The 14,457-nt window shown below is 39.1% G+C and overlaps 1 protein-coding gene across 2 annotated transcripts in view; it reads left to right on the top strand.

Moving 5' to 3' along the window:
- EXD2 (exonuclease 3'-5' domain containing 2) overlaps nt 1–14,457 on the top strand; it is a 227,974-nt gene that overhangs the window by 16,740 nt on the left and 196,777 nt on the right. The window contains exon 1 of one of the 2 annotated variants that reach the window (XM_053697991.1): nt 7,944–8,083. The exons of the other annotated variant lie outside the window; for it this stretch is intronic. The gene's annotated coding sequence lies outside the window, so the exon portion shown is untranslated. Of the gene's footprint in view, nt 1–7,943; nt 8,084–14,457 lie in introns of those variants that run through there. 2 annotated transcript variants of the gene reach the window in all.

Below are 14,457 nucleotides of genomic sequence, written 5' to 3'. Positions count from 1 at the left end.
ATAATATTAGACTACTAGGCGTTCCAGGGAAATATTTAAATGATGATCTAGAGAAACTAATATCGAAAGAAATCCCAAAATGTATGCAAATGGTATTAACAAGAGACATCCTAGTCGAGAGAGCCCACAGGATTGGCATTAGACCTACTGAAGTACAGACTAGGTCACTAAACAGAGTTTACCCCAGACCAGTAATAGAAAAAAACTTTTAAATTACCAAGATAAGGTAGAAATTATGAAAGTATATAAAAAATTGAAAAAACCCTTGGTACTTGACTCGAAAATATTGATATTTCTTCTGTTAAGTGTGATCAGTCCACGGGTCATCATTACTTCTGGGATATTACTCCTCCCCAACAGGAAGTGCAAGAGGATTCACCCAGCAGAGCTGCACATAGCTCCTCCCCTCTACGTCACCCCCAGTCATTCTCTTGCACCCAACGACTAGATAGGATGTGTGAGAGGACTATGGTGATTATACTTAGTTTTATATCTTCAATCAAAAGTTTGTTATTTTAAAATAGCACCGGAGTGTGTTATTATCTCTCTGGCAGAGTTTGAAGAAGAATCTACCAGAGTTTTTGTTATGATTTTAGCCGGAGTAGTTAAGATCATATTGCTGTTTCTCGGCCATCTGAGGAGAGGTAAACTTCAGATCAGGGGACAGCGGGCAGATGAATCTGCATAGAGGTATGTAGCAGTTTTTATTTTCTGACAATGGAATTGATGAGAAAATCCTGCCATACCGATATAATGTCATGTATGTATACTTTACACTTCAGTATTCTGGGGAATGGTACTTCACTAGAATTACACTGTAAGAAATACATAAAGCTGTTTAATAACTAGAGATTATGTTTAACGTTTTTGCTGGAATGTAAAATCGTTTTCATTTACTGAGGTACTGAGTGAATAAATGTTTGGGCACTATTTTTCCACTTGGCTGTTGCTTAATCTGTTTTCTGACAGTTTCTGTTCTCCCTCACTGCTGTGTGTGAGGGGGAGGGGACGTTTTTTGGCGCTTTTACTACGCATCAAATATTTCAGTCAGCAACTCATTGTATTCCCTGCATGATCCGGTTCATCTCTACAGAGCTCAGGGGTCTTCAAAACTTATTTTGAGGGAGGTAATTTCTCTCAGCAGAGCTGTGAGAATTATAGTTTGACTGAGATAAAAAACGTTTATTCTGTAATTTGTTTCCTGCTTTCAGAATTTGTTATCTTTGCTAATGGGATTAAACCTTTGCTAAAGTTGTGTTATTTACAAGGATTGAGGCTATAACTGTTTCAATTTATTAATTTTCAACTGTCATAGATCTTCTGTGCTTCTTAAAGGCACAGTACGTTTTAATATTATTCTAATTGAATTGTATTTCCAAGTTACAAGTTTATTTGCTAGTGTGTTAAACATGTCTGATTCAGAGGATGATGCCTGTGTCATTTGTTGCAATGCCAAAGTGGAGCCCAATAGAAATTTATGTACTAACTGTATTGATGCTACTTTAAATAAAAGTCAATCTGTACAAATTGAACAAATTTCACCAAACAACGAGGGGAGAGTTATGCCGACTAACTCGCCTCACGTGTCAGTACCTACATCTCCCGCTCAGAGGGAGGTGCGTGATATTGTAGCGCCGAGTACATCTGGGCGGCCATTACAAATCACATTACAGGATATGGCTACTGTTATGACTGAGGTTTTGGCTAAATTACCAGAACTAAGAGGTAAGCGTGATCACTCTGGGGTGAGAACAGAGTGCGCTGATAATATTAGGGCCATGTCAGACACTGCGTCACAGGTGGCAGAACATGAGGACGGAGAACTTCATTCTGTGGGTGACGGTTCTGATCCAAACAGACTGGATTCAGATATTTCAAATTTTAAATTTAAACTTGAAAATCTCTGTGTATTACTAGGGGAGGTGTTAGCGGCTCTGAATGATTGTAACACAGTTGCAATACCAGAGAAAATGTGTAGGTTGGATAAATATTTTGCGGTACCGACTAGTACTGAGGTTTTTCCTATACCTAAGAGACTTACTGAAATTGTTACTAAGGAGTGGGATAGACCCGGTGTGCCGTTCTCACCCCCTCCGATATTTAGAAAAATGTTTCCAATAGACGCCACCACAAGGGACTTATGGCAAACGGTCCCTAAGGTGGAGGGAGCAGTTTCTACCTTAGCTAAGCGTACCACTATCCCGGTGGAGGATAGCTGTGCTTTTTCAGATCCAATGGATAAAAAATTAGAGGGTTACCTTAAGAAAATGTTTGTTCAACAAGGTTTTATATTGCAACCCCTTGCATGCATTGCGCCGATCACGGCTGCAGCGGCATTCTGGATTGAGTCTCTGGAAGAGAACATTGGTTCAGCTACTCTGGACGACATTACGGACAGGCTTAGAGTCCTTAAACTAGCTAATTCATTCATTTCGGAGGCCGTAGTACATCTTACTAAACTTACGGCGAAGAATTCAGGATTCGCCATTCAGGCACGCAGGGCGCTGTGGCTAAAATCATGGTCAGCTGATGTTACTTCTAAGTCTAAATTGCTTAATATACCTTTCAAAGGGCAGACCTTATTCGGGCCCGGGTTGAAAGAGATTATCGCTGACATTACAGGAGGTAAAGGCCATGCCCTGCCTCAGGACAAAGCCAAGACTAGACAGTCTAATTTTCGTTCCTTTCGTAATTTCAAAGCAGGAGCAGCATCAACTTCCTCTGCACCAAAACAGGAAGGAGCTGTTGCTCGCTACAGACAAGGCTGGAAACCTAACCAGTCCTGGAACAAGGGCAAGCAGACTAGGAAACCTGCTGCTGCCCCTAAAACAGCATGAATTGAGGGCCCCCGATCCGGGATCGGATCTAGTGGGGGGCAGACTTTCTCTCTTCGCCCAGGCTTGGGCAAGAGATGTTCAGGATCCCTGGGCGCTAGAGATAATATCTCAGGGATACCTTCTGGACTTCAAATACTCTCCTCCAAGAGAGAGATTTCATCTGTCAAGATTGTCAACAATCCAGACAAAGAAAGAGGCGTTTCTACGCTGCGTACAAGAGCTCTTGTTAATGGGAGTAATCCATCCAGTTCCACGATCGGAACAGGGACAGGGGTTTTACTCAAATCTGTTTGTGGTTCCCAAAAAAGAGGGAACTTTCAGACCAATCCTGGACTTAAAGATCCTAAACAAATTCCTAAGAGTTCCATCGTTCAAGATGGAGACTATTCGGACAATTTTACCTATGATCCAAGAGGGTCAGTACATGACCACTGTAGATTTAAAAGATGCTTACCTTCACATACCGATTCACAAAGATCATTATCGGTACCTAAGGTTTGCCTTCCTAGACAGGCATTACCAGTTTGTGGCTCTTCCATTCGGATTGGCTACAGCTCCAAGAATCTTCACAAAGGTTCTGGGTGCTCTTCTGGCGGTACTAAGACCGCGGGGAATCTCGGTAGCTCCATACCTAGACGACATTCTGATACAAGCTTCAAGCTTTCAAACTGCCAAGTCTCCTTTCTGAGTTAGTGCTGGCATTTCTAAGGTCACATGGATGGAAGGTGAACGAAAAGAAAAGTTCACTCGTTCCACTCACAAGAGTTCCCTTCCTGGGGACTCTTATAGATTCTGTAGAAATGAAGATTTACCTGACAGAGGACAGGCTAACAAGACTTCAAAGTGCTTGCCGCACCCTTCATTCCATTCAACACCCGTCAGTGGCTCAATGCATGGAGGTAATCGGCTTAATGGTAGCGGCAATGGACATAGTACCCTTTGCACGCTTACACCTCAGACCACTGCAACTGTGCATGCTAAGTCAGTGGAATGGGGATTACTCAGACTTATCCCCTTCTCTGAATCTGGATCAAGAGACCAGAAATTCTCTTCTATGGTGGCTTTCTCGGCCACATCTTTCCAGGGGGATGCCATTCAGCAGACCAGACTGGACAATTGTAACAACAGACGCCAGCCTTCTAGGTTGGGGTGCCGTCTGGAATTCTCTGAAGGCTCAGGGACAATGGAGTCAGGAGGAGAGTCTCCTGCCAATAAACATTCTGGAATTGAGAGCAGTTCTCAATGCCCTCCTGGCTTGGCCCCAGTTGACAACTCGGGGGTTCATCAGGTTTCAGTCGGACAACATCACGACTGTAGCTTACATCAACCATCAGGGAGGGACAAGAAGCTCCCTAGCTATGATGGAAGTATCAAAGATAATTCGCTGGGCAGAGTCTCACTCTTGCCACCTGTCAGCAATCCACATCCCGGGAGTGGAGAACTGGGAGGCGGATTTCTTAAGTCGTCAGATGGGAACTTCATCCGGAGGTCTTTGCCCAAATACTTCGACGTTGGGGCAAACCAGAGATAGATCTCATGGCGTCTCGACAGAACGCCAAGCTTCCTCGTTACGGGTCCAGATCCAGGGATCCAGGAGCAGTCCTGATAGATGCTCTGACAGCACCTTGGGACTTCAGGATGGCTTACGTGTTTCCACCCTTCCCGTTGCTTCCTCGATTGATTGCCAGAATCAAACAAGAGAGAGCATCAGTGATTCTAATAGCACCTGCGTGGCCACGCAGGACTTGGTATGCAGACCTGGTGGACATGTCATCCTGTCCACCTTGGTCTCTACCTCTGAAACAGGACCTTCTGATACAGGGTCCCTTCAAACATCAAAATCTAACTTCTCTGAAGCTGACTGCTTGGAAATTGAACGCTTGATTTTATCAAGACGTGGGTTTTCTGAGTCAGTTATTGATACCTTAATACAGGCTAGGAAACCTGTTACCAGAAAGATTTACCATAAGATATGGCGTAAATACCTATATTGGTGTGAATCCAAAGGTTACTCTTGGAGTAAGGTTAGGATTCCTAGGATATTGTCTTTTCTACAAGAAGGTTTAGAAAAGGGTTTATCTGCTAGTTCTTTAAAGGGACAGATCTCAGCTCTGTCCATTCTGTTACACAAACGTCTGTCAGAAGTTCCTGACGTCCAGGCTTTTTGTCAGGCTTTGGCCAGGATTAAGCCTGTGTTTAAAACTGTTGCTCCACCATGGAGTTTAAACCTTGTTCTTAATGTTTTACAGGGCGTTCCGTTTGAACCCCTTCATTCCATTGATATAAAGTTGTTATCTTGGAAAGTTCTATTTTTAATGGCTATTTCCTCGGCTCGAAGAGTCTCTGAATTATCAGCCTTACATTGTGATTCTCCTTATTTGATTTTTCATTCGGATAAGGTAGTCCTGCGTACTAAACCTGGGTTCTTACCTAAGGTAGTTACTAACAGGAATATCAATCAAGAGATTGTTGTTCCTTCTTTATGCCCAAATCCTTCTTCAAAGAAGGAACGTCTACTGCACAACCTGGATGTAGTCCGTGCTCTAAAATTTTACTTACAGGCAACTAAGGAATTTCGACAAACGTCTTCTCTGTTTGTCATTTACTCTGGGCAGAGGAGAGGTCAAAAAGCTTCCGCTACCTCTCTTTCTTTTTGGCTTCGTAGCATAATTCGTTTAGCTTATGAGACTGCTGGACAGCAGCCTCCTGAAAGAATTACAGCTCATTCTACTAGAGCTGTGGCTTCCACTTGGGCCTTCAAGAATGAGGCCTCTGTTGAACAGATTTGCAAGGCTGCAACTTGGTCTTCGCTTCATACTTTTTCCAAATTTTACAAATTTGACACTTTTGCTTCATCGGAGGCTATTTTTGGGAGAAAGGTTCTTCAGGCAGTGGTTCCTTCTGTATAAAGAGCCTGCCTATCCCTCCCGTCATCCGTGTACTTTTGCTTTGGTATTGGTATCCCAGAAGTAATGATGACCCGTGGACTGATCACACTTAACAGAAGAAAACATAATTTATGCTTACCTGATAAATTCCTTTCTTCTGTAGTGTGATCAGTCCACGGCCCGCCCTGTTTTTAAGGCAGGTAAATATTTTTTAATTTATACTCCAGTCACCACTTCACCCTTGGCTTTTCCTTTCTCGTTGGTCCTTGGTCGAATGACTGGGGGTGACGTAGAGGGGAGGAGCTATGTGCAGCTCTGCTGGGTGAATCCTCTTGCACTTCCTGTTGGGGAGGAGTAATATCCCAGAAGTAATGATGACCCGTGGACTGATCACACTACAGAAGAAAGGAATTTATCAGGTAAGCATAAATTATGTTTTCAGGATTTCTCATTAGAGACAGCAACTGAAAGAAAGAGTATGTCTCTGATCTGTAGTCAAATTATTTAGAGAGGATTGAAGGCATATGTAGTCATATGCTATCTTAAAGGTTGAATGTAAGGAAGGTATTTGGGGAAACACAAGAAGCAAAACACTTTCTGGATATGTTATCAAAAGAATAAGGATCTCGTTGTAAATACCGTTATTTTATTGGGCTTCTTTTCACGTTCTATGGGCTATTCTGAAATTAAGAATGTATATGTGGAAGAATTATATATATATATATATATATATATATATATATATATATATATATATATATATATATATATATATATATATATAATTTTTCACTCACTCACTGGTCTTTGTAAAACTTCGCATTTAATAAAAAATTTAAAAGCAGAGCATAATGTTTCAAGACCACACTGGTACCTTTGTCAAATGCCAAATATAATACCAAACAATCTTACCTACTAACACCCAGTATACACTGCCTAATATACACAGTGTCTGATTATCGTATCCCCATCAGCTGAACGGAACTCCAACGCTGTTTGCTTTCCACGGAGCACATTGTGTTCCAGTGACGTCACCGTCACGTGATACATACTTCCTGGTTCAAATGAGAATATTCATTTCCTTGATCTCAATATTTTTAAAGTTACTACAGATTCCACATGTTGTTTTGGAACATCTTTATTTTCAAAACCAACAGATAGAAATTCCATTTTGGAATCACATAGTTGTCATCCTATGCACCAAAAACGAGGGGTGATATCCTCTCAACTCACTCGGGTCATGAGGAACAACACCGAGGTCCCACTGATGTTGGATCAGATCAATGACATGGAAATTAAACTTGCTGCCCGTGGATATGATCAGTGACACAAGAACTAAGGTTCTCACCAGATCCCAGGAAGAACTAATGAGGGGAAAAGGACACAACAGCCATCAAAGATGAGAGATTAAACTTTATTACCACATTTGATATGACCCATACCATGATTTACTCAGCAATAAGAGAATGGTGGGAACTTATAAAGAATGACAGAGGTCTTCCATTCCAAAAGATGCAACCACCCAGGATGGCCTATCGCCGAGCAAGTAACCTAAGAGACTTGTTGGTTGAGACGCACCCTGTACGCTGTTACCAAAAGTCCAGTTGGCTCAAGCCCACCAAGTTGGGATGTTTCAAATGTGGCAATTGCATTACGTGCCATAGCATGCAGAGTGGCTCCACCTTCCAAAACCCACATTCTAATAAAAGGTACAAAATTAATCAGATTAACTTGCATGAGTTCTTATGTAATCTATATACTTGTTTGCCCATGTGCATTGGTCTATGTCGGAAAAACGACCACTATCTTCCGTGAACGTATGGCTAACCACAGGTTTGCTATTCGGGATGCCATCAATAAAGAGATTCGGAACAGCCCGTAGCACGTCATTTTGCAAAGCACAAACACAACTTGTCAAGCCTGAAAACAATGCTCATTGACCATATTCCACCTCTACGGAGGGGTGGGAATAGAGCACAAAAGCTGCTACGATTAGAATTGTCAGGGATTTGTGCATACTGTTTCTTTAAATTAGCCGCACCAATTACCTCCTTGCAGCTCCTTTAAATCACCTGCTCACTAAGCAATCACTGCTTAGTATTTTATTATTCAACCCTGAGTAACTCTGAGCCTCCTGCTCCCTCCAGTGACTATAGTCTTATAAATAACTTTTGATCTTTTCCTGCAGGTCTTTTGTGTTTCTATCGCAGCTTCTGTTTCAAACCTCTTCACGCTGCCGGTGTTTGTCTGACGTCACACGCTACTCAAGCTGCAGCATATGAATAGAGTACACTTCTCCCTCTGCTAAAGCTCCTTCCTCATACACGCTGAATTGGCATGCTTCGTCTGGAATGAACTGTGAGTACCTCTAATAGAAGAAAATCTAACCAACCGCATTTGCAATAAGAACTGTTCATATCAGGAAAGGTACATTTAATGCAAATTAGTTCATTCAGAATTTTAACAACAAAGACTGTGTGAAATGCTTTCCGCTTGAAGTTGTCTCTGTATTTAAATCCTGCTGTGCCTATAATAACATTCTCTTCTGATCTCACTCTATGAGTTAAAGAAGAAGTCTTATCTGAATATTTGGGGATATTCTGAACTTTCGACTTAAAGGATTACTTTCTGTTATAATTTTTAAGCTAAACAACTAACATATTAAAGTTAATAAACATTAATTAAAACCTACTGACCTATATTTTCTCCAAAACTAAGTTTCATAACGTTCTAAAAGTTATATCTTTTATTCGCCGATGATGTCACGTTATCCCGCCCACTATTTTCAGCACTGCATGTTCAAAATACTTAAACCAATAACTTTGTGTTTAAAGCGCCATTTTGAAACCTAGGTACTGTAAACGGATTGGTACAGAGCAAAGGATACCCACGGAGTGGGTTTGGAAAACAATTAAATTTGCAGACAAGATTTCTGATATACGGTAGAGATATGTTAATGAAATGCTATTGATAAAAAGCGTATTTAGGGTTGTTAGTTAGTAACAGGCATAGAAAATATTTACTTACAGTGGCCCTTTAACAAACTAACCTTACACTAATTCAACTGATAACATTCAGAACCCAGTGTTATCAAATCACTTAGTGTTACAAACCAACAATTTCCTATATTTGTTTGCTAAGTAACTGGTTAACATTTTCTCTCAGGAAAATCAAACAAGTGTTTGTAGTTTCTTACAAGAATCAAGATGGAGATATACATTGGACACTGTGGGCCCCGAAGGGTCTAAATACCATCTTGGATTTTACTAAATTTGTTGGCAAATAAATAGGCTACTTTTGAATCCTATGTGCTACTACCAATCTTCTATTCGTATAGCGAATTATGAAAATGAGGCACACATGGACAGTATGGTGACATTATAATGTGGTGTGAAGTCCTAAGTGGTTTGGATCTGGTCTCACCGAGACTGTTATGACCAAATGGATGGCTAATATATACCTATATGGACATGATAATGCCCTTGGATCTGATCGACTTTCATCGTTGTACCTCGGTTTTAAATATGAGTTTCTTGCCATATTCCTTGATGGCTATGATGTATACTTTGTTAAATGTATCCATATTAATGTTCATATTTTTATGTTAATATCTTGTACATAGCATAGGTCCTCTATCATTGTTTTTAATGGTTTGTTTTTGTTAATGTATATCCCTTACTTCAAACATATGGTTAGACGCATTATGGGAGACCTCACACACACGGCACTACTGGATGGTTCTGCCGTGAGTGTCTCTTCCAACACGTGTGCGATTTCTGACAGCTGTCAGGAGCAGCGTGCAAGCGTCAATATCGAACCAGGAAGTATGTATCACGTGACGGTGATGTCACTGGAACGCAATGTGCTCCGTGGAACGCAAATAGCGTTGGAGTTCCGATGAGCTGCTCAGCTGATGGGGATACGATAATCAGACACTGGGTATATTAGGCGGTGTATACTGGGTGTTAGTAGGTAAGATTGTTTGGTATTATATTTGACAAAGGGACCAGTGTGGTCTCGAAATGTTATGCTCTGCTTTTAAATTTTCTATTAAATGTCAAGTTTTACAAAGACTAGTGAGTGCCTATTTCTGCAATAATATCTATCTATCTCTATCTATCTCTCTCTCTATCTCTCTCTATATCTATTTCTATATCTATCTCTATCTATTTCTATCTCTATCTCTCTATCTCTATCTCCTCTCTTGTTTTGTTGTTTCTCTCACTCCTCTCTGTGAATAAGATTCTAGAAAGATGATGTGCAGTACATTAACATCTCGGAACTTGGCGAGCATCACCTCACCAATAAAAAGAAAAGCAATTATTAAACACTTTAAAAAAACTTAACACTGACATAGCTCTTTTACAAGAAATAAGATTGAAAGAAAAGGAAATCTGTAAATTAAAAAGTAACTGCATTGGTGAGGTGTATGTGACGCCTTGCTCCAAGAGACAGAAAGGGGTAGCTATACTAATTAGTAAAAATTTGGAGTATAAAATTCTGGAAACAGTCTTGGATGTAAACTCACAATATTTAATATTGAAAATAGAAATAAAGGGTTCAGTTCTGGTAATATGCAATATTTATGACCCGAAGGAACTTGAACTTGATTCGGAATTTTGGTCCAGACTTCAAGCATGGTTAATAGAGTATATGATGTATAAGTTAGTAGTAGCAGGGGACTTTAATTTGACTCCCTAATTCCCGTTAGATAAAGTAACCAAAACATAAGTTTTGATAGACTAAAAAAGGAAGAGAAACTATTTAGGCATTTATGTAAAACTATTAAACTGTGGGATATATCTGGAGATTTCAATCCATATGAGAAGGCATATACTTGTGTATCTAAGAGATTCTCCTCATAGTCGAGAATAGATATATTCTTGATTTCAGAATTCTTAACGAAAAAAGAGATAATGGCATATATAAAAGAATTCACATTATCAGACCATGCGCCAATTACGTTAAAAATATTAGCATCCTCGGGAAATAAGGGCAAAAGAAATATTTTTTTCTTCCCTAAATATATGAAGGGGAATAGTGTATTTAGAATCTGGCTTAAAACAAACTGGAGTGCATTTTTAGAACATAATGTAGAATACTGGGACAAGATTGAAATTCTGTGGGAAACAGCAAAGACTGTTCTTAGGGGAGAGATTATTAGTTTTATGATCCGGTTTAAAAAAAAAAAGTAAGGCCAGAGAGGTGCAATTAGCCAATCAATTAATAAATATGTATAATGGGTATCTTCAAGAGACATCTAAAAGCAATTGGCAAAAATATATTAACGCTAAACAAGAGAGGGATGCATTTTTGTTACAAAATGCACATAGAGAAGACTTGAAAAATAAAGCTAATTTTATAATGCATGGAAATAAGACGAGTAAATATCTTGCTAATCTCACTAGGTCATTAAAAAAGTCAAGTCGAGTGGAAGCTATAAGTAAGGAAAAAACTAGGGCGACTAATCTAGGTGAGATCTCTCAAATCTTCCATAAGTTCCAAGAATTTTTACACTGCTAGGGGAATCAATGAGAGGAATAAAAAAGCGTTTTGGGAAAATATAGTCTTACCAATAGTAAATAGCAAAAAACTGGAAAATGTGAATAAAGCTATTACTGAGGAAAAAGTAGAAATGGTGATTAAGAAAGTGGCAGATAATAAGTTGCCAGGCCCAGATCAGTTGCCAGCAGAACTATATAAAATTTTGTGTGAAGATTTCGTACCCACCTTAACGAAGCTATATAATTCATATTGTATTAAGAATAATCAAATTTCTTGAAATTTTACAAAAGCAATTACTGTATTAGTGTTAAAAAAGGAAAAGATCATGAGTTAATGAATTCTTATAGACCAATTTCGTTATTGAATTTGGACTATAAGATATTAGCCACAATAATAGCCAATAGACTCAAAATCGCAATAAATAATTTAATCCAAATCTAACAGGCTTTATGAATAAAAGAACATCAACTGTAAACATCAGGAGGGCCTGTCTAATTTTAGATATTTTTGGAATTTAAAAGAACAAAAGGAGAACTTAGAAGATGCGGAATTAATAACTAGCGACGCTGAAAAAGCTTTTGATGCAGTCCAATGGGATCACCTGTATATGGTGTTAAAAAGATTTGGTTTTACAGGACATATTGCAAAGTATATTAAAGCTATTTATAATAGCCCAATTTCTTTGATAACCGATTCTTCTAAAAATATATTTGTAATTTAATGGAAAGAGGTCACCTGAGATTGTATTGGGAAGAGGAACAAGACAGGGTTGCCCCTTATCCCCATTATTGTTTAATCTAGCTATTGAACCGCTTGCTCTTAAATTATGCCAGATTTTGCAGGGGGTTTTGTGTAATACAGTTGAAACCATAATATTGCTTTATGCTGATGATGATCTTTTATTTATAAGAAATGCAAAGAGAAATATACCTCTGCTAACTTATTATCTGAATAAATATAGTTCATTTACAGGCTATAAAGTCAATATGACTAAATCTGAATTAATGTGGCTAAGGAAAACCAAAGATTCTCCTAAAAATATTATATTTAGAGAACTAAATACAATCTTATATCTAGGTATATGGCTGAATAAGAATCCTAACGAATGGTATGAATAAAACTGAGTCTTTTTAAAAAAAAATAAAGGCGCTTTTAGAAATCTGGAAAATTCTTCCACTTTCTCTGTCAGGGAGAAATAATTTAGTTAAAATGATTTTATTTCCTAAGATTTTATATAAACTACAAAATTTGCCTCTTGTAATTAAAAACATAATTTATGTAAGAACTTACCTGATGAATTCATTTCTTTCATATTGGCAAGAGTCCATGAGCTAGTGACATATGGGATATATAATCCTACCAGGAGGGGCAAAGTTTCCCAAACCTCAAAATGCCTATAAATACACCCCTCACCACACCCACAATTCAGGTTAACGAATAGCTAAGCAGTGGGGTGATAAAGAAAGGAGTAGAAAGCATCAACAAAGGAAATTTGGAAATAATTGTGCTTTATACAAAAAAATCATAACCACCATAAAAAGGGTGGGCCTCATGGACTCTTGCCAATATGAAAGAAATGAATTTATCAGGTAAGTTCTTACATAAATTATGTTTTCTTTCATGTAATTGGCAAGAGTCCATGAGCTAGTGACATATGGGATATCAATACCCAAGATGTGGAGTCTTCCACTCAAGAGTCACTAGAGAGGGAGGGAATAAAACAAAAACAGCCATATTCCGCTGAAAAAATTAATCCACAACCCAAAAAAAATAAGTTTATTTCATTTTTGAAGAAGCAAATAAATCAAAACGGTAGAATTTAGTAAATGTATGCAAAGAGGACCAAGTCGCCGCTTTGCAAATCTGATCAACTGAAGCTTCATTCTTAAAAGCCCACGAAGTGGAGACTGATCTAGTAGAATTAGCTGTAATTCTCTGAGGCGGGGCCTGACCCGACTCCAAATATGCTTGATGAATCAAAAGTTTCAACCAAGAAGCCAAGGAAATAGCAGAAGCGTTCTGACCTTTCCTAGGACCAGAAAATAAAACAAATAGACTGGAAGTCTTCCTGAAATCTTTAGTAGCTTCCATATAATATTTCAAAGCTCTTACCACATCCAAAGAATGTAAGGATCTCTCCAAAGAATTCTTAGGATTAGGACATAAGGAAGGGACAACAATTTCTCTACTAATGTTGTTAGAATTCACAACCTTAGGTAAAAATTGAAAAGAAGTCCGCAAAACTGCCTTATCCTGATGAAAAAATCAGAAAAGGAGATTCATAAGAAAGAGCAGATAGCTCAGAAACTCTTCTAGCAGAAGAGATAGCCAAAAGGAACAACACTTTCCAAGAAAGTAGTTTAATGTCCAAAGAATGCATAGGCTCAAATGGAGGAGCCTGTAAAGCCTTCAGAACCAAATTAAGACTCCAAGGAGGAGAAATTGATTTAATGACAGGCTTAATACGAACTAAAGCCTGTACAAAACAGTGAATATCAGGAAGTTTAGCAATCTTTCTGTGAAACAAAACAAAGAGCGGAGATTTGACCTTTCAAGGAACTTGCAGACATACCCTTATCCAAACCATCCTGAAGGATCTGTAAAATTCTAGGAATTCTAAAAGAATGCCAGGAGAATTTGAGAAGAACACCATGAAATGTAAGTCTTCCAAACTCTATAATAAATCTTTCTAGAGACAGATTTACGAGCTTGTAACATAGTATTAATCACTGAGTCAGAGAAACCTCTATGACTTAGTACTAAGCGTTCAATTTCCATACCTTCAAATTTAATGATTTGAGATCCTGATTGAAAAAACGGACCTTGAGATAGTAGGTCCGGCCGTAACGGAAGGGGCCAAGGCGGGCAACTGGACATACGAACCAGATCCGCATACCAAAACCTGTGTGGCCATACTGGAGCCACCAGCAACACAAAAGACTGTTCCATGATGATTTTGGAGATCACTCTTGGAAGGAGAACTAGAGGCGGGAAGATGTAAGCAGGATGATAACACCAAGGAAGTGTCAGTGCATCCACTGCTTCCGCCTGAACATCCCTGGACCTGGACAGGTATCTGGGAAGTTTCTTGTTTAGATGAGAGGCCATGAGATCTATCTCTGGAAGCCCCCACATCTGAACAATCTGAGAAAACACATCTGGATGGAGAGACCACTGCCCTGGATGTAAAGTCTGGCGGCTGAGATAATCCGCCTCCCAATTGTCTA

This window comes from Bombina bombina, chromosome 1 (assembly GCF_027579735.1).
Source record: "Bombina bombina isolate aBomBom1 chromosome 1, aBomBom1.pri, whole genome shotgun sequence".
Lineage (NCBI taxonomy): Eukaryota > Metazoa > Chordata > Amphibia > Anura > Bombinatoridae > Bombina > Bombina bombina.
The sequence above is the reverse complement of the archived record's forward strand: the minus strand, read 5'-3'. Positions and strand labels throughout refer to the sequence as shown.